This window comes from Antechinus flavipes, chromosome 2 (genome assembly GCF_016432865.1).
Source record: "Antechinus flavipes isolate AdamAnt ecotype Samford, QLD, Australia chromosome 2, AdamAnt_v2, whole genome shotgun sequence".
Lineage (NCBI taxonomy): Eukaryota > Metazoa > Chordata > Mammalia > Dasyuromorphia > Dasyuridae > Antechinus > Antechinus flavipes.
In genome coordinates, this window is record NC_067399.1 from 68,430,545 (window position 1) to 68,453,735 (window position 23,191).

The following is a 23,191-nucleotide window of genomic DNA, read 5'->3' on the forward strand; positions in this document are numbered from 1 at the left end:
GATGCAGTTAAATTGGGATAAATGTTTCAGGACAATAAAAAACTAAAAGAATCTAAACAGCTCTGAATTGCACAACTGTCTAGGGAAATCTATGAATTAAGTATAGATCATCATCTCATAGTAACCTTTGATAGTTCTCATTAAAACTGCTGCAGCAGAATCTGTTAAAGGTCTCTAGAGAGATATTATGTGTAAATGCAGAAATTAAAAAATGAATATTGAATGATCCTATTGAGAAATTAAGGCCATTCAATTGTGTTAATGGTGGTAGAATATCAGATCTATGTTTTTCATCTGTTCCCCGAAAAAGAAAATGGAAAGTCTGCATATAATTTACAATTTTAATGAAGCATAATTCAAAAAGTGCCTCTTTTGCATAATAATTAGCATTAAGTGTTTGCTTTAAAAAAATCAGTATGTATAAGTAAAATTAACTCCTTATATACAAGAGTATTGGGTAAGTGATTAACACATATGGATTAACCAGTACTATTTATTACAAGAAAGATATCTTTTTCTTTCTTTCTTTTTTTATTATTTCACAAATAGCTAAGTATGACCTAATATGGTTGGTTGATGTAATAAAGATGCATAAGGTTATAAAATCATGCACATTAAGAATATAGGATATTGTATTTTTTGGTTGTTGTTGTTTTTTGTTCTTGCTTTTTGGTTTGTTTGTTATTCCATGCATCTATAGATGCTTAGGTTTCTGAGGAGGAAAAAAAAAAAAAAACATAAGGGATTTTTCTGTACTCTATATTTTACAAGGAAAGAAATTGAAATCTACAGAAAACACTGGCAAAATTTATAACCAAAAAAGAGATTTCAGAAGTGTTCCTCGCATGCTAACTACTTTGGTATGCTTGACCTTATCAAGTCATTTAACTTCTCTAACATTAGATTTTTTCATTTGTTAAATATGGATAAATGTTATTGTATATAGAATACTTTCTAATTTTTATTTCCTATATTTTAAAATAGCCATTTAAAGTAAAAAGCATTTCAGTAAAAGATTTCTATATTTGAAATCACAAGATATAAATTCAATGTGAAAATTGTTGCTTCATGATCTTGTGCAAAGAACTTTCTTCTCTGAGTCTCAGTTTTCTCCTTCTATAAATTGAGGATGGTATCTTAGAAAATATTCCAGGTCTATCATAACTGACTCATCACTTAAATGCTGGTAGTAATAACTATTACTCATATGTCTATATAATTTTATAATTTGCAATAGATTTTTTGCACATACACACAGAGAGAAAGACAGAGACAGAGATAGAGAGAGATAGAGAGAAAGACAAAAAGAGACAGAGAGATAGAGACAGAGAAAGAATTCCAACTTTGAATAAAAAAAGAAATAATTATCTTCATTTTACTAGTAAAGAAAATAAGGTTCAAAAAATGAAGTTATTTACCCAAAGTTGTTACATAATTCATGTCACGTATTAGTTTTGAAACTACATCATAATTCCAAATTCAATACTTGTCCAATTAAAATTAATTCTTCCTTTTTATACATCTCAACATTCCACCATGATACAATTTCTTCATGCTGATTATATGATGACTTAAGACGTTATGAGAGACATAGTTTCTGGGTAATTTAACCATTTTTATTGATAAGAAAAATACATTTATTAAAAGAAGACGTAATTTGGTCATGTCTTTTAAATCAATGACTTTCCATATTGTTGGATTCTCAGTTTATAATGCTCTTTGAAAAGCCAATATTCCCAAAGATGGCAATCAATACTGATTGGAAATTAAATGAATATCACAATAAGGGTGCTTGGGTACATGACTTGAATCACCTAAATTTTGATAAGACATCATTATCTGTGGTGATCTTCTTCTTCTCAAAACGCAGCCAGGTGATAAAAGTTCAGATCTTTTATTATCTCCAACATAGCCCGGTTAGCTTAGAGGCCTATCTCTCTGCTTGGTTCCAAGAGCTCTCTCCAAATGTCTTTAAATCCAAAGGTCTGGTCCTTCAGCCTCTGCCTCTGCTTTCTTCAGCCTCCAGCCAGCTCCAGTCTTCATGTCATTCCGGTGAAATCTCGACTTGTAGCGTCTTCCTCTCAAGAACTCTCCGACTGGCCCATTGGCCTATTTATGCTCCTTCCAGAGAGAGGGATTATGGGTAGTTCTACTTAGTACCTTGTTTCAGGTTCTGCCCAAAACATCTTCTTGTAAGATTAGATCAACTCTAATTAGTTAGCAGTTAGTAAGGATTCCAACAATTATCCATATCACCTGTCTGAGAAAATGAATAATCATCACTTTCCAGATTGATCTGAGCAAACTCAACGAGCAAGATTATATCCAATGACCCAAACTTAGAAAATTTTATACTCTGATTATATCTTGACCTTGATCAATATCTTCTTAAGATCTTCCACACTGGATGATTTCTTGTTGACAAAGTAGAAAAGGGGAATGGCTTTGAAATTTATGCAATAATTAGTCATTAAACATAGGGAAGAAATACTAATTTCTCACACTTTAAAAGCATACATAAGCAGAAAGCTATGATTTGAGTCTAATTAAAAATGTATATGGCAGTGTTCCTTGTTAAAGAAAGCAAGTTAAAACAACTAGTAGATTTTTCTGCCATGGTTTTAAAAGACTGAAAATATCTTATGACTAATTTTGGGAACCAATGTAATTAAAAATGATCATTAAAATGTAGGCAAATGAAGGACTTCCTATATACTAAAGTATTTTAGAAAGGCATATTTGGAAGGCCAGGACATAATCCAAAGTAGCTGACATTGATGATATATATGTCCTTGAATTACTTTGAACCTGAGCTTTCTCATATTAAAAACAACTACAGCAAACAAAAAATAAAATGATAACATCAGAACAGATAGTATATAGAAGTACTCTTCCATCTCTTCATTCACATTTCTACAATTTTATAGACAGGGAAACTGAGAAACAAAGATTATAGTTTATTTGCAGAAAGTCACTTGAAAAGAAAACGTAAGACTCCTTCCCAGATCTAAAGCCAATGATCCAAGAATTCATACTTTAGGGTACTATATTCAGTGACATTAGAATTTTTCAGTAAAAGATCATTTTTTTTTCAATTTGGCATGTTTCTTATGAAACTACCTCAATTGTTGAAAGAAAACAGAATAATTGTTCTGAATAAATCTAAAAATTTCCCAAGAAAATATCCTTTGTTGTTGTCTATTCCAGTCATGTGTGGCTGACTCTTTGTGACCCCCTTTTAAGGTTTTTCTTTAAAGAGAAATTGGAGAATTTGTCATTTTCTTCCTTACATTTAACAGATGAAGAAACTGAGGTAAATGGGGTTAAGAGGCTTGCCTGGAGTCACCTAACTGGTAAATATATGAAACTATATTTTTATTTGTTGCTTCCTGATTTAAGTTCTGTCACTTTCTCCAGCTTTCCACCTAGATCCTCTGGCTACCCATTCCATTATCTCTCTGGGGTTGTTTCCTCCTCAATATCATTTAAGGGGAGAATATCATCATGAAACTGTAATATCTTGTGATACTTACATTTTGTCAAAATTGGAAACAGCATATCTACAACATAAATGAAAAGATCCCTTATCTAAAGGAACTTACTTTTTATGCAAAACCTGTATGTGTATATATGTGAGAGACACATAGAAATAGATAGAGATGAAGAGAGACAGAGAGAGAGAATTACCAAGACAGAAACAAAGAGACAGAACAAGATAAAGGCAGAAACACAGTTGCAGGGAGACTGAGACAGAGAATTAAGAGAGATGACAGTTAACATTATTTTTGACACTTCCAAGTTTTTTTTTTTTTAATTTCTGATTTATTGGTTTTGGAAAAGTGCCTATAGTTTAGATGCTACTTTTCTGTTAGCTTAATGTGACTGACAGTATTTTGAATTTATTTCATTGATTTCCCTTTTTAAAACAAGGTTACTGAAATATACAATTTATTTTGAAAACTAGGAATTGTTTATCCTGTTGGTAAGAATCACGTGGATTTTTTGGAGTTTATATTGTTCTGAGTTTAGCATTTTTAAATAAATTACAGTACTGATCTGGACAATATATACAACTTATTAAACAGAAACTTTCATCTACTTGAAGGGCTATCCTATGCTGCTTAGCTCTAGAAAACAGAGGAAGTAAAAAGTAGAAGTTATAGCAAAAGATGTTTCGAGATGATTAAAAAACAAAATACATAAACAACAACAAAAACAGCTTCTTCTTCCAAAAAAAATAATAAAGTGGGAAAGTGAGATATCTTTAGGAAAAGGAGGTTGTAAAAATTCTGGGAGTTGGTTGCATTAAATGACCCTTTTTACTCAATCATTCTGTGATTGAAGCATGTGGATGACAGACAGCTGTAAAATGAAAGTATTGCATCTTACCCTAAATTATTGAATGGCATTGTGAGTAACTGGCTGGTAACCTTGAATTTGACAGGCAACTATTCTGTGCTTTAACTGCCTCCTATGTAAAATGAGGCTGATTAAGCGTCCTTCATGTACTTCTCCCTAGGCACTGTGATAGCAAAAGCAATCTGAATACATCACCCAGCACTCAGTAGTCAAATCTTTGTTGAATAATATGGACAGTAGAAAAGGTTGATTAAAGAGTGTACTCAGATGACACTCCTGTTGTTGTAGAGAATTTAATAGAAGAAGCTGAGACCTGTCTGCAACCCACTGATTTTCAAAATTAGCAATTTATTAAAAGTTCTGTTTTAGAAACAGTGTATATAATATAGTCATTGTTCTTTCTTTTACCCCCTCTCCCCATTTATGAACCAAATCTGCAGTGAAGAGATGTTTCATTTGCTTCTAAAGCAGACTTTTTTGTGATAAAAGACCAAATGACCTTTTAGGTGTTAGTTACAAAGATAATCTATTTGTGATGGAAGTCTTTATTCAGAAAGATCCCCTTGAAAATGCCCCAAAGGTCTCTGGGCAATATTTCTAGCATGTGGGTGGAAGAGGGGACTAGAATCAAAGGACTGGCAAGTTCATTTTACTCTTTTAAGAAAAAAAAATCATTGACAGAGGCAGTTTCAAGAAGCACATTCTCCTAGCTAGTTGAAACTTAAAAAAAAAACAAAAACAAAAACAAAAAAAAAAAAAAAAACTGAATTCACAGTTGCAATGATACTTGGATTCAAATTATCACTTGCATATTTAATGTTACTAGCTAGAGAAAATTCTGAAATACATATAAAAAGAATGCCTACAAGGACCCAAGTTATTTACTGACACCAACTGTAATGAAAACACAATAATTGTCCCTTGCCTTTGGATCAGTGGTCAGCAATTGATGAAGTGTTTAAGAGTAAAACCTTGAAATTTTCTGGGCTCATAGCCTGGCAAATGTTACAATGCTTTGTGACACTGTACAATAGGAAACTTTCCTCTAAGGAGACTTTGTACATACTCCAGATAATACAAGAAGGCATTGTGGTAGAATGGTAAGTGTTTTGCGATCTAAGTCAGAGAACTTTGTTGCCAATCCCATTTACAAGATATATGAAATTAAGTAGCTATCTTAATCTCTCTATAACTCAAGTTCCTCAATTATCAAATGTGGATGTTGGATGAGATAATCTCCAAGCTCCCTTTAAGTTCTTTGTCTGGGATCCTACAATTTTAGGGTATAGGAGCAATTACAAAAGCAATCTACTCCAAAACTAGATTTCCAAAGTGTTTTGGTTTTCTCAGTAAATATGCAGACATGGAAAGGTTATATATAATATTCTAAAGTAGAACATACAATTTTAAAGCCAAAAGGAACAGTAGACTTCAGAATGCTAAAAAGTGGATAACTGAATGATCTTAATGTATCAAAGATAAAGTATGTATTTTACAGATGTGGAAATTTAAATTCCAAAAAGAAAGAAAAAAAGTTTCTTGTATGAGATGATACAACCAATAAACATCAGAGTCAGATTCAGAAGCAAGTGTTCCTAAATCCAGTTCTTTCAACTAAGCTATATATGTCCCTTGTGGAGAAAGAACACTTATTTTGATGCTAAGGACAGAAAATACTCCCAAAAAATTGCAGTGGAAGGAAACACTTAAGAAAACCTCTATAATTGCTTAGCCCTTTCTAGACTTGTTCCTCACAACTCTTTTTCTTCACCAAATGTGAGACAGAGAGGTTTGTGTTCAGTCTCAGAGCAGATTTTTGGAAGGCAAGAGATCTGTGTCACAAAAACAGCTTGGAATTAAAAAAATTGAAAAACATACTACTTTACAGAGTTGTAGATGTGGAAGAAAGAAAGAGAGGTGAAGAGGAGAGGTAGAAGGATGGAGGAAAGAATGAATGAAAGAAGGAAGGAAGGAAAAATTGAAAGAAAAAAGGAAGGAAAATGGAAAGAAGGAAGGAAGAGAGGGAGGGAGGAAGGGAAGGAGGAACACATATTACACACTTGCTGTATGTCAAACACTGTGCAAAGTTAGGGGACAAATATACAAAAGTAAAAACAACTTTTGCCCTCAAAGAACAAGCAGCAAAAATATGTAAATGATTATAATTTGTGTATAGTTTGACTCAGAATGCTATAGGAATGATAAGTGGGAGCCATAAGACTCCTTTCAGTGTTTACTTCTTCTAGTAAAATTGTACATACCTCTTTCAGTAAAAATAATAATAATAATAATAAAGTTGATTTGATAGTGATTCTACAATGAGAATAGAGAAGGACGTAAGATAAAACTGTTACATGTTTATTAAAACTATCTAAGAGGTAGGAAAGGCATATGGAAGGAAGTACTGCATGACTAAAAAATGTCCAACATATGGAATGGAATGATGCAGTCATCAACCAGGGTAGGGGGAAAGTAGGAAAGAGAATAATCATTTATTAGGCACTATGTAATAGGTATTCCGTTAAAGATCTTTTACAAATTTACAGATTTTACAAATCTAATTTGCTTTTCACATCAAACTGAATAGTGAGTTTTATTATTATTATCATTTTTGCAGGAACTGAGGCAGAGGTCAAGGTGATTTGTTTAGAGACACAGAAATAATGCATTTTTAAACCTAGGTTTGGATTCAGATCTTTTTTTTTTTTTAAAATTTTTTATTTAATAATTACATTATATTGACACTCGTTTCTGTTCCGATTTTTTTCCCCTCCCTCCCTCCACCCCCTCCCCTAGATGGCAAGCAGTCCTTTATATGTTGGATATGTTGCAGTATATCCTAGATACAATATATGTTTGCAGAACCGAACAGTTCTCTTGTTGCGTAGGGAGAATTGGATTCAGAAGGTATAAATAATTGGATTCAGATCTTAACTCTAGTCCAGTGCTGTATCCACTGCATCTCCCAGTTGGCTTAAGCAACAGAATCTGAGAGTTGAAGTTCATAAAGTAAAAGGACTAAAATCTTCAGAACATGCAGTCTTTGGTCTTCTCAGCACAGCTGTGTATAAGATCACCTGCCTGTGGAGTCTTGGTCAAATCACAAACTTTCTTTCATTTAAATCCTCTAATTAGGGGATGTGTATTGTCACATGTCCTTTATTGTTTATGTTAAACATGTTGAAATATAATTAAATCCAGTATATGTATACATATTTATATAATTATCATGTGGCACAAGAAAAATCAGATCAGAAAGAAGAGAAATATGAGAAAGTAAAAAAATGCAAGCAAATAACAAAAAGAGTGAAAATGTTATATTATGATCCATACTCAGTTCCCACAGTCCACTCTCTGGGCATATATAGGTCTCTTCATCACAAGATCACTGGGACTGGCTTTATTCACTTTATTGTTGAAAAGAGTGACATCCATCAGAATTGTTTGCTGCCATGTATAATGATCTCCTGATTCATCTCATTTCATTCAGCACCAGTTTATGCAAAACAAACCAAGTCTTTCTGAAATCATCCTGCTGATCATTTCTTATAGCACAATAATATTCCACAACATTCATATACCATAACTTATTCAGCCAATCTCCAGTTGATGGACATCTACTTAGTTTCCAGTTTCTTGCTATGGCAAAAAGAGCTACCACAAATATTTTTGCATATGTGGATCCCTTTCTTTATAATCTCTTTGGGATATAAAATAATAGAAACACTGCTAGATCAAAGGGTATGCACATTTTTATTGCCTTTTGGCCATAGTTCCAAATTGCTCTCCAGAATGGTTGGATCCATTCCTCCATCCTCTACAACATTCCTCATTATCTTTTCTTGCCATCTTATCCAATCTGACAGGTGTATAGTGCTGCCTCAGAGTTGTCTTAATTTGCATTTCTCTGATCAATAGTGCTATAAAGTACCTTTTTATATGACTGGAAATGGTTTTATTTTCTTCATTTGAAAATTGTCTGTTCATATCCTTTGACCATTTGTCAGTTAGAGAGTGGCTTGAATTCTTATAAATTTGAGTCAATTCTCCATATATTTTAGAAATGAGGTCTTTATCAGAACTCTTGAATGTAAAAAAAAAAAAAAAAAGTTTCCCAATTTATTGCTTCCCTTCTAATCTTGTCTGCATTGATTTTGTTTGTATAAAATCTTTTTAACTTATTACAATCAAAATTATCTATTTTGCATTCAATAATGTACTTCAATTTTTCTTTGGACAAGAATTCCTTACTTCTCCAAACCTGTGAGAGTTAAACTATCCTTCGTTCTTCTAATTTGCTTATAATATTACTTTTTATGTCTTGATCATGAAGCCATTTCAACTTTTATCTTGGTATACAATGTGAGTTGTGGGTCAATTTTTAGTTTCTGCCATACTAGTTTTCAATTTTTCCCAGCAGTTTTGTCAAATACTGAGTTCTTATAGCAAAAGCACCAGTCTTTGGGTTCTCAAACACTAGATTACTATAATCATGGACTATTTTGTCCTGAGAACCTAACATATTCCACTGATCAACTACTCTTTTTCTTACCCAGTATCAAATGGTTTTGATGACAGCTGCTTTATAATATAGTTTTAAGTCTGACACAGTTGGTCACCTTCATTTGCATTTTTCATTAATTCTCTTGAAATTCTTGACTTTTTGTTCTTCCATATGAACTTTGTTATTATTTTTTTCCTAGAGCTGTAAAATAATTTCTGTGGTGTTTGATTGATATGGCACTAAATAAGTCGATTGATTATTTTTCATTTGATTAGATCTGATTTATTTGTGTGGAAAATGTTTTGTAATTGTGTTTATATAGTTCCTAACTTTGTCTTGGCAGATAGACTCCCAAATATTTTATATTATCTATAGTTATTTTATATGGAATTTTTCTTTGTATCTCTTGCTGCTGGACTTTGTTGGTAATATATAAAAATGTTGATGATTTATGTGGATTTATTTTGTATCCTACAACACTGCTAAAGTAGTGAATTGTTTCCGATAGTTTTTTAGTTGATTCTCTAGAATTCTTTAAGTATGCCATCATATCATCTGCAAAGAGTGATAATTTGATTTCCATATCACCTACTGTAATTCCTTTCATCTCTTTTTCTTCTCTTATTGCAAAAGCTAACATTTCTAATAAATTAGTAATGGTGACATTATGCAAACTTGATTTTATTGGGAATGCTATTAATTTGGCCTCATTACATATAATGCTTGTTTATGGTTTTAAATAGATACTGCTGATCATTTTAAGGAAAACTTTTATTTCTATTCTCTCTAGTGTTTTTAATAGGAATGGGTGTTTCATTTTATCAAAGCTTTTTCTGAATATATTGAGATAATCATGTGATCTCAAATCACAATCTTTCTTTAAGACAGTGAATCTTCTTCTGTAAAATGAAGTCAATCTACTAAGTTATTCCTTACTCTTTTAAGACCTAACATCTTATGATAATTGATATCATATGATTATTTATAATTATAAATTTTTTAAACTGTGAAACAAAAATGATGAATCAAAACAAGGTCTTAATTTTCATGGAACTAAACTTTTGTTGTCCTATCTAATGGGAAGTTTAATTATATAATTTGTTTTTAAGAGTTTTATTACAACCTTTTGGTTTCTGGCATAGTGATTGTGCAACATGAAACAACTCCACTCTAGAAAAGAAGTATATGTATTTACATCACTATTTTTTCTTTATCAAATGTGATTCCTTTATTTAACCTAAAACTGCATTAAAAAATTCATGTTACGGTATTTATTGTTCATATTATTTTCCAGGCTCTTCATTTTTTTGTCAGAATTTGTCTTTTTGCCTCTCGTTTTTATAAGTAATGACACTTTTCACTCCCTTTCTCAGAATAAGGCTGACTATAGGTTCTCTCTAAGGATTCTACAGAAACCTTGAGAAAAAAGAGATGATTCTTCTTTAATGATATCAAATTAAAAACAATGCTCCATTAGCTTTTCCTTAATATTAATTAGTATTTTCCTTAAATCATTGAAGTCCTCTAGTGAATAGAACCAAATAATTTTAATCAATTTTTACAATTAACTTCAATCATTTTTAATGGAATTACTAAAATAATAAAGTGAGAACAGAAATTGCAGAATATTTATTTCCCTAAGATACTAAGACAAAAATCTGTCCTATACAAACTTGTTCCCTAAGGGAAAAACATGACACCTCAACTTATGATCTGAAAGACTAATCTTAAATTTAAATTTGGCCACAGACTAGCTGTGTGATGTTGAGCAAAAAAAAAAAAAAAAAAAAAAAAAATTAAACCTAGTTTGTTTCAGCTGCCTCATCTGTTAAAAAATGAATTGGACAAGAAAAAGGCAATCCAAACCAGTATTTCTGCCAAGAAACCTCAATTATAGTTACAGGGGGTTGTACATGACTAATAAAATGAAGGAACAATAAAAAAAATGGCTTAAACTCCCACCAACTTTATTCATTTATTTCTCAATGTATTAACTCCATTTGACTAATATTCCTTTTTGAATACCTTTAACGCTCTCATATATTGAGTCAAAGAGGTCATTCAGGGTTTCACTTTTCACTAGATTTGTCCATCTTCAAAATCTAGTATGGACTTTAACAACCAGGATCTTATCCAATATAGTTCTACTTAAGAATATAACATAATTCTGTTCTGTAAGGAACTACCAGCAGGATGAATACAGAGAGGACTGGCGAGACTTACATGAGCTGATGCTGAGTGAAATGAGCAGAACCAGGAGATCATTATACACTTCAACAATGATACTGTGTTTTGCTCTGCCCTGTCACCATAGTTGCTCTCTCTTGTCAAGATACATTTCTGTTTCTTGCTCATTGTTTTTCTTTTTCTTTTGATACATACTTTTTTTTTTTTCACTTCTTTAGTTGAACTCTGCTCCTGGGGAAAAGACAGCACTGTGGCACTGTCCCGAGATTCATGTGTAAGTCTCAGACTTGGCTATGAGTACAAGGGCCCCTTGTTTTTGCAGATGGTAGCTCCATCTAAGAAGAGCAAGGGCTCTTTTCAGGAAAAACAAAACAAAATAAATCAAATAAACAAAAAAAAATATATTTTTCCCAGAATTTGCCTTTTGAGCTGAAAATGAAAGCTGCCCCACTGATTTGCTCCTCCACTGAGCCAGGACTGAGGGTCTTAGTTGCTTATTTGCTGTGGTTAACACCCTCTCACCAGCTTTTTCAGAATCTATCTGAAGTAGACTGAATACTCTTTTCAGCCCAGTGAGATTGCCTTTCTTGAAGTTTTTACAGCCTTTCTATAGTTGGAAAGTGGTTTCTCTCTGCACAGCCTTGTTTTTTTTTTTTTTTTTTTTGTGATTTTTCTAGGGAAATGAAGAGCTTGAATAGCTTCCTGACTTTACACTATATTTGTATATTTCTTGGTTTCTTGTTGCTTCACTGCTTCCCTTTACACAATTCTAATGTTTAAAGAGTTTTTTTTTAATCTTTAAGAATCTATTTCATTTTTTAGATAATTAACTTTTTTTCAATAATTTTCCTGTTTTTCTTGGATTTTTAAAATTTATTTATGTTTTACCTTGATGTCTCTAATTCTTTTTTTAAAGGGAAAAAGGACTTTTGTCTTTCTATGCAATGCATATTGTACAAAATGTTTATTATAGCACTTTTGTAGTAGCAAAAATTGGAAACTGAGGAGATGCTCATGAATTGGAGAAATGATTGAACAAGTTGTGGCATATAGTTTTAATGGAGCACTATTGTGCTATAAGCAATGAGAGAGGATGTTTCAAGATACTATTAGGAGATAAGCCATTTTCCAGAATTAAGGACCAGCAAATAACCTATGCCTTGTACTTGGCATAACAATCCCTTGCACTTTTAATTGCCAAGTGAACATAATTAGGTGGCTCATTGCTGCTCAAGAGCAAAAAGTCATAATTGCCCTGACCCTGGTTCTCTGTCCTGCTGAACAATCGCAAGGCTCAATGGAGACCCTAATGACTGAGAGGCATCTTTATCAAATCTAAGAATGTTGTGGACTATCTATTTATGGTTTTTGTACCCTGACACAAATGAGTGACTGCCTATTCTGAAGAAAGAGGACTTCACTTGTAAGCTGTTTCCCTCACCTTGAAATTAAACTTGTGTTTGATTTCTGACTCTCTTGTCTCTAGCCTCCTCTGTTCAGTTCCAGCCATTCACAGGTTAGTGACTAATTTGGTCATATATTATGTTGCTTGTCTACTCTGTGGGTGGATGAGGAGTGAGGGGAAGAAAGAAAATTTAAAACTGCAAATTAAGAAAAAAAAAAAATGTGAAAATCATTTAAAAAAAGAAAATAAATAAATAAATGGGAATGTTTTATCTGGAAATGATGAGTTATGTTTATAACCAGGAGAATTTTTTTTTGGTAATTATAACTTTTTATTGACAGAACCCATGCCTGGGTAATTTTTTTTACATTATCCCTTGCACTCACTTCTGTTCCGACTTTTCTCCTCCCTTCCTCCACCCCCTCCCCCAGATGGCAAGCAGTCCTATACATGTTAAATATGTCACAGTATATCCTAAATACAATATATGTGTGTAGAACAGAACAGTTCCAGGAGAAAATTTTAAAAAAGATATTCTAAATAGAAATTCATAAGTGAAATGATTGCCTTTGGAGTTGGCTACTTTCCTTCACTGGAGGCCTTTTAATATGTACTGGACACTTTTAAAGTTTATCAGGTAGGGATACTTGTTCAGGTATAGTTTGTTCTAGAAGGCATCCTGGGTAGTTTAAGATTTTCAAATTCTGGCATTATATAAATATCTACTTCTCCTCACCTGCCCTCTGTGCATAAGTAGAACATTTGCTGGGATTAATCTTGTCAGACAAAAACACAGCTAAATAGGTAATACAAAAGATATATTGAATCTTTAATTTAAGAAATACCTATCTGCTTAAAAGGGCAAGCCAGTGGTGATTATTATAGGTGTTATTATTTTAAAGTGAAACCTATTTACAAAAAACCAGTGAGTCATGGGGGTGGAATAATGACTTCAACTTCACTTTTCCCTAAAAGGTATAATATATAATTTTTGACAGTGCTCTTTTTTTCTTCTTCAAACTAATGATCCTTCTTTGTTATTTTTACAAAGCACTTAGCTATTACCTTTCTTCAAGAAAAGGTTCCTTTGTGCTTCAACATGGAATTGGCAGACCAAACTTTTGAATGTACCATATGGCCTCGTCTAAATGGATTGCTGCTCTTCATCAATCTCATTCTCCTCCTGTTTGAGAGATTATTATAAAAGTAAAATATGGTTGAATAATGATTGTTGATATCAAACTTGAGGCAGCACAAGTTCAAATTCTGGTTCTTACTTTTCTTAGAAACATGAATTTGAAAATTTACTTTCTTATTTTGAACTCAGTATTCTAACCTTTGCTCAAATAAAGTATCAAGCCTGGAGTCAGGAAAACTCATTTTCCAGAGTTGAAATCTGGCCTCAGACACTTACTAGCTTTGTGTCCCTGGGCAAATCACTTAACTCCGTTTGCCTCATTTTCTTTATCTGTAACATCAGCTGGAGAAGAATATAGAAAACTACTCCAATATCTTCACCAAGAGAATCTCTAATGGGGTCATAAAGAGTCAGACACTCTTTAAATGATTGAACAACAAAAAATTTAGCCAATAAAATAGATTATACTTACTACTTAGCTTTTAAGGATATCCTGAGGAAAATGCTTTACAAATCTTAAAGTAGTTTAATGTTAAGAGTTAATCTCACATTTTTTTAATATATGGAAAGTACAAAAAACTGTATGGAGAAACTTAACAATTCAATTTAAAGCAATGGAAAAAAAATCTAACACTCAATGTCCATTATGAACCATGTATTTGGTTCACAAAAACTAAAGATGTTATTCCCTCAAAGATCACCTATTGCTTTTCTTTCCACCTCACGTGAACTCATATTACTTTGTTATAAAAATATTATTTTCACAGAAACCTATTGAATTTTATGTCTTAAAATAGACTTTTGACATTGTTCTAATTTTATATGTGGGAAAAGCCATATACAGGGAGGGAAGTAAATTACATAAGGCCACATAAGAAATTAAAGTTAAGATGGGATCTGGATGCATATCTTCTGTTTACTTTTATAAATACCACTCTTTCATCTACATATGAATTGCTCTGGTAAATATTAAATCCATGTTTATTCTTTCTTCAAAAAAAATGTGCATAACTATGTACTTCTTCCTAAATTATCTCTCCATCATGGCTACTAAATTGTAGATAAGGATCCATACATGATAAATATTGAGTTAGTTTTTAAATGTATTTTAATTGATTTATTATTTTATTGTATTTTGCTAATATTCAGTTAATTAGTATAAGAATTGCTCTCCAATTTCCATTATTTTGAACTTTCCAATATTACATAATGGCAAAAGGTTTTAGGTTTCCTATTTCTTTTTAAACTCCAAGTCACAGGTCAAAGAACAGCCATGACTTATGCTCAAGCATCATGTGAACAGAAAGCACACCCTTCAAATGATATCACCATAAGTAAGATTGTGGTAGGATTTTACAATTGTAGTTTTGTACATATCTCCAGTGGGAAGATACGCAGAAAATTTAAAGGACCTTCAAGGCATTCTAGCCTAATCTGTTCATTTAAAGTGAGAGCAATAATATTAATACACTTGCTCAGGCCATGTGAGTAGCATTTATTAGAGTATTTGAATTCAGCTCCTCTAATTATTGATTCAATTGAATTTATTGTAAGTAAAATATTTCCTATGCAATATCATAATTTAAAAAATCACACTGGGCTGGAATCCAGAAAACCTGACTAGATACTAATCTAGCCTCTAATTTTAATTTGATTTAAGACTTTAAGCAAGTAGCTTCAGAATGGGTAGGTCATTAAATTTGGAATCAGGAATAAATAAGTCTAAATCCTTTTTCAGACAACTGTGTCATTGTGAGTAATTTGTTTTAACTTCTAAGGTCCCTTCCAGTTCTGAAACTTTGGTCTCTTTTGTGTCCTTCAGACATTTTATCTATGTAATAAGATTATTTTTCCTTCCATTCTCACTTGGAAAAATTTCTAAGGGGTTGAACATGATTATTTTCTGTTTATCTTATATAAAGCTTATTTGTAATAATTGCATATTATACTAGACTCTAGCCTTCTTAAGGCCAGTGGTGGTCTTTGGACATTTTTTTTTTTGCATTTCTAAGCATACATGCCTTACACATGGTAGGCATTAATAATTTAATAAATGTTTGCTGAATGAATGATTTGCTGATCTGGTGTCCCTTTTTTTTTTCTTTTCTTTTATTTTATAATAACATTATATTGACAGAATCCATGCCAGGGTAATTTTTTTACAACATTATTCTTTGCACTCACCTCTGTTCCGATTTTTCCTCTCCCTCCCTCCACCCCCTCCCCTAGATAGCAAGCAGTCCTATATATGTTAAATATGTTGCAATATATCCTAGATACAATATATGTTTACAGAACCGAATACTTCTCTTGTTGCACAAGGAGAATTGGATTCAGAAGGTAAAAATAACCCAGGAAGAAAAACAAAAATACAAGTAGTTCACATTCGTTTCCCAGTGTTCTTTCTTTGGGTATAGCTGCTTCTGTCCATCATTTATCAATTGAAACTCGGTTAGGTTTCTTTGTTAAAGAAATCCACTTCCATCAGAATACATCCTTATACAATATCGTTGTCGAAGTGTATAATGATCTCCTGGTTCTGCTCATTTCACTTTGCATCATTTCATGTAAGTCTCTCCAAGCCTCTCTGTATTCATCCTGCTGGTCATTTCTTACAGAACAATAATATTCCATAACATTCATATACCACAATTTACCCAGCCATTCTCCAATTGATGGGCATCCATTCAATTTCCAGTTTCTAGACACAACAAACAGGGCTGCCACAAAGATTTTGGCACATAAAGGTCCCTATCCCTTCTTTAGTATCTCTTTGGGTATAAGCCCAGTAGTAGCATTGCTGGATCAAAGGGTATGCACCGTTTGATAACTTTTTGGGCATAATTCCAGATTGCTCTCCAGAATGGTTGGATTCGTTCACAACTCCACCAATAATGCATCAGTGTCCCAGTTTTCCTGCATCCCCTACAACATTCATCATTATTTGTTTTGTCATCTTAGCCAGTCTGACAGGTGTGTAGTGGTATCTCAGAGTTGTCTTAATTTGCATTTCTCTGATCAATAGTGATTTGGAACACTCTTTCATATAAGTGGTAATAGTTTCAATTTCATCATCAGAAAATTGTCTGTTCATATCTTTTGACCATTTATCAATTGGAGAATGGCTTGATTTCTTATAAATGAGAGTCAGTTCTCTAGGCCTTTATCAGAACATTTAACTGTAAAGATGTTTTCCCAATTTGTTGCTTCCCTTCTAATCTTGTTTGCATTAGTTTTGTTTGTACAAAGGCTTTTTAATTTGATATAATCAAAATTTTTTATTTTGTGATCAGTAATGGTCTCTAGTTCATCTTTGGTCACAAATTTCTTTCTACTCCACAAGTCTGAGAGATAAACTATCCTATGTTCCTTTAATTTATTTATAATCTCATTCTTTATGCCTAGGTCATGGACCCATTTGGATTTTATCTTGGTATATGGTGTTAAGTGTGGGTCCATGCCTAATTTCTGCCATACTAATTTCCAGTTATCCCAGCAGTTTTTATCAAATAATGAATTCTTATCCCAAAAGTTAGGATCTTTGGGTTTGTCAAACACTAGATTGCTATAGTTGACTATTCTGTTTTGTGAACCTAACCTTTTCCACTGATCAACTAATCTATTTCTTAGCCAAAACTAAATGGTTTTGGTGACTGCTGCTTTATAATATAATTTTAGATCAGATACAGTTAGGCCACCTTCATTTGATTTTTTTTTCCATTAATTCCCTTGAGATTCTTGACTTTTTATTGTTCCATATGAATTTTGTTGTTATTTTTTCTAGATCATTAAAATATTTTCTTGGAAGTCTGATTGGTATAGCACTAAATAAATAGATTAGTTTAGGGAGTATTGTCATCTTTATTATATTTGCACGGCCTATCCAAGAGCACAATATTTTTCCAATTATTTAAGTCTGATTTATTTGTGTGGAAACTTTTTTTTGTAATTTTGCTCATATAATTCCTGACTTTCTTTTGGTAGATAGATTCTCAAATATATTATGCTATCAACAGTCATTTTGAATGGAATTTCTCTTTGTATCTCTTGCTGTTGGGTTTTGTTGGTGATGTATGAAAATGCTGAGGATTTATGGGGATTTATTTTGTAGCCAGCTACTTTGCTAAAATTATGAATTATTTCTAATAGCTTTTTAGTAGAATCTCTGGGGTTCTCTAAGTATACCATCATATCAACTGCAAATAGTGATAGTTTGGTTTCCTCATTGCCTATTCTAATTCCTTTAATCTCTTTCTTGATTCTTATTGCAGAGGCTAATGTTTCTAATACCATACTGAATAATAATGGTGATAGTGGGCAACCTTGCTTCACTCCAGATCTTACTGGGAAAGGTTCCAGTTTTTCCCCATTGCAAATTATGCTTACAGAAGGTTTTAAATATATGCTACTGACTATTTTAAGGAAAAGTCCATTTATTCCTATGCTCTCAAGTGTTTTTTATTAGGAATGGATGTTGGATTTTATCAAATGCTTTTTCTGCATCTATTGAGATGGTCATATGGTTTTTGTTTGTTTGGTTATTGATATAGTCAATTATGCTAATAGTTTTCCTAATATTGAACCAGCCCTGCATTCCTGGTATAAATCCTACTTGGTCATAGTGTATTATCCTGGGGATGATTTTCTGTAATCTTTTTGCTAATATTTTATTTAAGATTTTAGCATCAATATTCATTAGGGAGATTGGTCTATAATTTTCTTTCTCTGTTTTCAGCCTACCTGGTTTAGGTATCAGTACCATGTCTTTGTCATAAAAGGAGTTTGGTAGGACTCCTTCAATCCCTATTTTTTCAAATAGTTTATTTAGCATTGGAGTAAATTGTTCTTTAAATGTTTGATAGAATTCTCATGTAAATCCATCTGGTCCTGGGGATTTTTTCTTAGGGAGTTGGTTGATAGTTTGTTCTATTTCTTTGTCTGAGATGGGACTGTTTAGGATATTTACTTCTTCCTCTGTTAGTTTGGGCAAGCTATATTTTTGGAGGTATTCTTCTATTTCATTTAAGTTGTCGAATTTATTGGCATAAAGTTGGGCAAAGGAACTCCTAATTATTGCTCTAATTTCCTTTTTGTTAGTGGTGAGTTCTCCTTTTTCATTTTTAAGACTAACAATTTGATTTTCCTCTTTCCTTTTCTAAATCAGATTTACTAAGGGTTTGTCTATTTTGTTGGTTTTTTCATAGAACCAACTCTTAGTTTTATTAATTAATTCAATAGTTTTTTTTTTTTTTTACTTTCAATTTTATTGATCTCTCCTTTTATTTTTAGAGTTTCAAGTTTAGTGTTTGACTAGGGGTTTTTAATTTGTTCCTTTTCTAGCATTTTTAGTTGTAAGCCCAAATCATTGACCTTCTCTTTCTCTATTTTATACAAATAGGCCTCTAGAGATATGAAATTCCCCCTTATTACCGCTTTGGCTGCACCCCATACATTTTGTATGATGTCTCATTATTATCGTTTTCTTGGGTGAAGTTATTAATTATGTCTATGATTTGCTGTTTCACCCAATCATTCTTTAGTATGAGATTATTTAGTTTCCAATTATTTTTTGGTCTACTTTCCCCTGGCTTTTGGTTGAATGTAATTTTCATTACATCGTGGTCTGAAAAGGATGCATTTACTATTTCTGCCTTACTGCATTTGAGTTTGAGGTTTTTATGTCCTAATATATGGTCAATTTTTGTATAGGTTCCATGAACTGCTGAAAAGAAAGTGTACTCCTTTCTGTCTCCATTTACATTTTCTCCAGAAATCTATCATATCAATTTTTGTCTAGTATTCTATTTACTTCTTTGACTTCTTTCTTAGTTAATTTATGGTCTGATTTATCTAAGGTTGAGATCTCCCACTATTATAGTTTTGCTGTCTATTTCTTCTTGCAGCTCTCTTAATTTCTCTTTTAAGAATTTAGATGCTACACCACTTTGTGCATATATGTTTAATATTGATATTGCTTCATTATCCATGCTACCCTTTAGCAAGATATAGTGCCCTTCGTTATCTCTTTTAATTAGATCAATTTTTGCTTTAGCTTGATCTGAGATCAGGATGGCTACCCCTGCTTTTTTGACTTCACCTGAAGCATAGTAGATTTTGCTCCAACCTTTTATCTTTAACCTGCATGTATCTCCCCGCTTCAGGTGTGTTTCCTGTAAACAACATATTGTAGGATTCTGGCTTTTAATCCATTCTGCTAACTGCTTCCTCTTTATGGGGAAGTTTACCCCTTTCACATTTATGGTTAAAATGACCAATTCTGTATTACTTGCCATCTTGTTAACCCCGATTTATGCTTTTCTCCCTTCTTTTCCCCTTACCCCCCTTCCCAGTATTAAGCTTGTGAGCACCACTTGCTTCTCACAGCCCTCCCTTTTTAGTATCCCTCCCCCCTCCTTAAAGTTCCTCCCCCTATTTTACCCCTTTCCCTCCCAGTTTCCATATTCCCTTCCGTTTCACTTATTCCTTCCCTTTTCACTTTCCCCTTCTCACTTTTCAATGAGGTGGGAGAAGTTTCACCATAAATTGAATGTCTAAAATTTTTCTCTTAAAGCCAATTCTGAAGGCAGTAAGATACCCACTATATTCATCCCCCTCCATTCTTTCTCTCAGATATAATAGGTTTCTTTTGCCTCTTCATGAGATATAGTACCCAAACTTTACCCTTTTTCTGGTACAATGTTCTTTCCACATCTAGTCTCTAGAACAAGGTATACATGTATTCGTTATACATCTATATAGTCAAAATATAGTTCCCAAGATTAATCTTTACCTTTTTAGATTTCTCTTGAGTTCTATATTTGTAGATCAAACTTTTTGTTAAGTTCTGGCTTTTTCATCAAAAATAGGTGAAATTAGCTTACTTCGTTGAATGTCCATCTTCTTCCCTGGAAAAGATGCTCATTCTAGCTGGGTAAGTTATTTTTGGTTGCATACCAAGTTCCTTAGCCTTTTGGAATTTCATATTCAGGCCCTTTGATCCTTTAATGTGGATGCTGCTAGATCCTGGGTGATACTTATTGTGGCTCCTCAATGCTTGAATTGGGTTTTTCTAGCTGCTTGCAGTATTTTTTCCTTCGTCTGTGGGTTCTGGCATTTGGCCACTATATTTCTTGGTGTTCTGATTTTAGGATCCCTTTCAGTAGGTGATTGATGAATTCTTTCAATGTCTATTTTACCCTCTATTCCTATGACTTCTGGGCAGTTCTCTTTGATAATTTCCTGGAAAATAGTGTCCAAGCTCTTTTTTTCATCATGCTTTTCTGGGAGTCCAGTGATTCTCAGATTGTCTCTCCTGGATCTGTTTTCCACGTCTGTTGTCTTCCCAGAAGGTATTTCACATTCTTTTCCATTGTTTGATTTTTTTTTGGTTTTGTTTGACTGATTCTTCTTGTCTCCTCAAGTCATTCAATTCCAGTTGTTCAATTCTGATTTTCAATGAAGTATTTTCTTCACTCACTTTTTAAAAATCTTTTTCTAATTGTCCAATTGAGTTCTTTTGTTCTGTGCAATTTTTTTCCATTTCGCCAATTTTGTTTTTTAGAGAGCTGTTTTCTGTTTCCAGTTCACTAATCCTATTTTTCAAGGATTTTATTTCTTTTTCCACTCTGTCTTTAAATGAGTGGTATGACTTCTCTAGCCTCTCTTGCCACGCCTCCCTCTCCTTTTCCCATTTTTCTTCTAGCTCCCTTGTGAGAGCCTTTTTAATTTCTTCTATGAGATTCATCTGTGCTGAGGAACAGAGGATCTCCTTTGGGGATTCACCTGGAGACAGTCTTTAGTCTCCTCAGGGTTTAGAGTCTGCTCTCTATCTGTATAGAAGCTGTCAAGGGTTAAAGTCATCTTCAATTTTTTGTCAGAGAAGAATCAAAGACATACTAGTAAAAAGAAAAAAAAGAAAAAACCCTAAAAGGAGTCTGCTTTTTGGGGGGAGGGGCTGGGTGGTGTTACCGAGCTTCCTCTACAGACTGCGGGGGCAGCAGCGAAGCACTAGCAGGACTATGTTGCGCCTGCGCTATGAGACTCTGAGAGTGTGCTGAGACACTGTGGGAGAGCAGTGGCCCAGTCCCGAGAGACTACAGCTGTTTGGGGTTGTATTCTTCAGCCCTGGTGTTTTTAGCTTCTCTGCTGGGCTACTGACTTGCTGCCAGGGCAAAGTATCCAATCCTGTAGCAAAGCTCCCCCCACAGAGACGGCTGAGATCACACCCCATCCCCTCTCCAGTCTGCTTGGCTGTGAGCTGCCTGCTGGCCTCTTGCTGCTGCCGCTGCCTGCCCTCAGCCTGTGCCTGATCTAAAACCATCCCCGCCCTCAAGCAAAAACAGACCTTTCCTGGCAAATTTCAAGGATGTCTTCTCTTGGTAACTATTTGTGTGTGTGTGTGTGTGTTTTTTTCAGTCAAGCATTAATTCAGAGGCTTGCAATGAAATGGATTCTGAGAGAAAAATGCAGAGCTTATACAGCTGTGTGCCTCCTCTCCACCATCTTGGCTGGAAGCCTCTCTCTCTCTCTCTTTTTTTTTTTTTTAAATGTAAGTGTGCATTAAAAGGCACAAGGAGAGTTTCCTGATTAAATGCCCTCAAGACCATTATTTCTAACAGAACATTTGTTTTAGTCATCATCTCTAAAGGGACAAGAGCAGCATTCAGTATCAATAAGGTTCCTTGGAAAATTGGAGTTAGTACAAACTTCTGAGAGCAGAAGCAGAAAACAAGTATTTCTCTAACTCTATATTTGGGCTTAGCCCAGTGTGAAATAAAATTTTAGGAACAACTCCAGGAGGGCACTCATTTGGATGTGGGCAAAGATTGGAAATGAAGAAAGTGGCTGCAGATGGCGAGAGATGAATTGGCCCCAGGCAGCTCTTTTGATCTTCTCTGAGTTTCTCCATGCCACACTAAATAGCATGATAGAAATAAAAATGATGAAAAACTGTTAGCATTATGTTGTGAGCTTTTTCTTCTCAAAACGCAACCAGGTGATAAAAGTTCAGCTCTTTTATTATCTCCAATATAGCCCGGTTAGCTTAGAGGCCTATCTCTCTGCTTGGTTCCAAGAGCTCCCTCCAAATGTCACCAAATCCAAAGGTCTGGTTCTTCAGCCTCTGCCTCTGCTTTCTTCTGCCTCCAGCCAGCTCTACTCTTCATGTCATTTCGGCAAAATCTCGACTTGTAGCGTCTTCACTCTCCCGAGCACTCTCCGACTGGCCCATTGGCCTATTTATGCTCCTTCCAGAGAGAGGGATTATGGGTAGTTCTACTTAGTACCTTGTTTCAGGTTCTGCCCAAAACATCTTCTTGTAAGATTAGATCAACTCTAATTACTTAGCAGTTAGTAAGGATTCCAACATCTCCCCCTTTCTTTTGTTTTAAAACATAGGGGGTTTCTGAGGGGGTACACATAAATCCATCAATATGGGCCAGAACTTTGTAACAGATATACATGGTATACATAAATCCATCAATATGGGAGGCATTATACATAATTTACAAAAGCACACAGCAATATAACACAGGCTAGTGGTAATGTAACAAATAACATGAATCAACATGAAAATTTAACTACTGCAAAAGTCTCATCA